Genomic DNA, 3,187 nt, shown 5'->3' with positions numbered 1-3,187 from the left:
CATGAGCTAGAGCTGTCAAAAGTGTACCATTCACTCTGAGACTGGCACTCTTGGAATCTAAACTGTCACCTCAGTGTACATATGGGCTTTAATGATGATCAAATAATGAAAACACACTGAAATTTGAATATAAGGTTTATTCTGAGCAATTATTCTATATGCATATGTTGTTGTTTAGTGCTGTTGAGTTGGTTCCCACTCATAGCGACCCTGTATAGAGTTTCCAAGGAGCAGCTGGTGGGTTTGAACCACCATTCTTCTGGTTCGAAGTCCAGGGCTGATCCTACAATGACACACCAGAAGGAAGACCATTTTGATTCCAGAAAAAAAGCACATGGATTATAAAGAGAAAGGAGAAATACAGTAGATCACGTACTGGCTAACCTTCACATGATTGAACCCTGCCTTCCCCTTTACTAAAATCAACTGATAGCAGGTTACTTCTGACCTGGCTGCTAGTAATTTGATATTCCACCCACCCATACCACCAGTCGTCTGTCAGTTTGTCATATTATGGTGGTTTGCATGCTGCTGTGATGCTGGAAGCTATGCCATTGGTATTTTAAATGCTGTCAGGGTCTCTCACAGTGGGCAGGTTTCAGCTGGGCTTCCAGAGTAAGACAGACTAGGAAGAAGGAGAGGCAGACTACTTGTGAATGTTTAGACACTGAAACCTTATGAACAACAGTGGGACACTTCCAGATAGCACCAAGATATTAACTACTGAGACATTATGAAAAGTACCAGAACATATGCCAACTATAGTGTTGGAATATATACACCTCGGGGTTCAGTCACGGAAAGCACTCAAAATGCAATTGGGGAATGGCTGCTTCCTCAAAGTAGAGGTAAGGTGGTGGGTCAGAGAAAAAGAAGAAGACGCCCAGGGAGATGGACTGGCAAATTGGCAGCATCCATGGCTTCATGAGTGGCAACAATTGTGAGGTTAGCCCAGGAAGGGGCAGTTTTTCATTCCATTATACATAGGGGTCGCTATGAGTCAGTACCAACTTGATGGCACCTAACAACAACAACACCAATTTCTTCAGTCTGAAATTGATCAAATATGCAATCAAGATGTGTTGATAATTACTTGTGATTAGATGGCAAAGGTTAGAAACAAAGAGGAAGAATCAGTCACTGGAAAATATGTAGGCTGCAGGTAAAGAAATTTAGAACAAGTCCACGAGAGCCAAAATATGACCTGAGTACATCTCATCTGAGTATAGAGATCTTCTCAAGAACAGATTGATGCATTGGATCCTAATGACTGAAAACCAGAAGATATGTGGGATGACATCAAGAACATCATACAGGAAGAAAGCAAAAGGTCATTAAGAAGACACGAAAGAAAGAAAAGATCAAAATGAAAGACAGAGGAGACTCTGAAATTTGCTCTCCAGCATAGAGATGCTAAAACAAATGGAGGAAATGAGAAGGTAAAAGAGCTGAACAGAAAATTTTACAGGGCAGCTTGAGAAGACAAAGTCAAGCATTATAATGAAACATGCAAAGATCTGGAGTTACAAAACCAAAAGGGAAGAACATGTTCTGCATTTCTCAAGCTTAAAACACTGAAGGAAAAATTCAAACCTTGAAATATTGAAGGATTCCATGGGCAAAATATTGAATGGTGCAGAATACATCAAAAGAAGATGGAAGAAATACATAGAGTCACTGTACCAAAAAGAAATGGTCGATGTTATACCATTTCCAGAGGTAGCATATGATCAAGATCTAAGGGTACTGAAGGAATCTATCCAGGGTGCATAAAGGTGTTGGCAAAGCACTGAGCTCCAGAAATTGACAAAATATAAGTTGAAATGATTCAACAAACTGATGCAGCACTGGAGGCACTCACTCAGCTAGGGCAAGAAATTTGGATGACAGCTACCTGACCAACTGATTAAAAGAGATCCATATTTGTGCCCATTCTAAAGAGAGGTGACCTAACCAATGGGAGGTGGAAATCATTAAGAAATATCAATAGTATCACATGCAAGTAAAATTTTGGTGAAGATAATTTAAAAATGGCTCAACAGTACATCTACAGGGAACTGCCAAAGGTTCAGACTTGATTCAATAAGGACTGTCAGAAACTCAATTCTGATTCAAAAGAGAGATATCATTGCTGATCTCAGATGGATCTTGGCTGAAAACAGAGAATACCAGAAAGATGTGTGCCTGTGATTTATTGACTCACACAAAGGCTTTCCATTGTGTGGATCATGACAAGCTAAGGACAACATTGTGAAGAATGGCTATTCTGGAAGACTTTATTGTGGTCATAAGTAACCTCTACATACACCAAGAGGCAGTCATTTAAATAGAATAAAGGGCCATTGAATAGTTTAAAATCAGGAAAGGTGTGCACCACAGTTGTATTCTTTCACCATTCTTATTCAATATGAATACTGATCAAGTAATTTTAGGAGAAGCTAGATTATATGTAGAAGACCGTGGCATCAGGATGGGAGGAAGACTCATTAACAGTCTGCAATATGCAGATGATACAATTTTGCTTGCTGACATTGAAGAAGACTTAAAAAAACTTATTGATGAAGATCAAAGATCACAGCTGTGGGTATGGGTTGCACCTCATATAAAGAAAACAAAAATCCTCACCATTGGACCAATTAATAACATCATGATAAAAGGAGAAGAGATTGAAGTTGTCAGAGACTTCATTATGCTTGAATCCACTATTAACACTCATGAAAGTAGAAGTCAAGAAATCAAATGATGTATTCCATTAAGCAAATCAGCTGCACAAGTCCTCAAAAGCAAAGATAATCAGTTTAAGGACTAAGGTGTGCCTGACCCAAGCAATGACATCTTCAAAAAACTCACATGCATGTGAAAGTTAAACAGTGAATAAGGAAGGTCACTGATAATAAGGAAGAATTGATGCATTTGAATTAAGCTGTTGGAGAAGAAAATTAAAAGGACTATGAATTTCGAGGCACTTAACAACAACAACAACAACAACAACATGAATTTCGAGAAAAACAAACAAATCTGTGTTGGTAGCAGTACAGCCAGAATGCTCCTTAGAATCTAGGATGGTGAGATTTTGTCTGGCATATTAGGACACATTATCTAGAGGGACTAAGGAGCTCTGGTAGCGTAGTGTTTACGATTTGGGCTGCTATCCTCAGGATTAGCAGTTCGAAACTACCAGCTGTTC

The sequence above is a fragment of the Chrysochloris asiatica genome, unplaced genomic scaffold (assembly GCF_000296735.1).
Source record: "Chrysochloris asiatica unplaced genomic scaffold, ChrAsi1.0 scaffold00006, whole genome shotgun sequence".
Classification (NCBI taxonomy): Eukaryota; Metazoa; Chordata; class Mammalia; order Afrosoricida; family Chrysochloridae; genus Chrysochloris; species Chrysochloris asiatica.
This window is presented reverse-complemented; position numbering follows the sequence as displayed.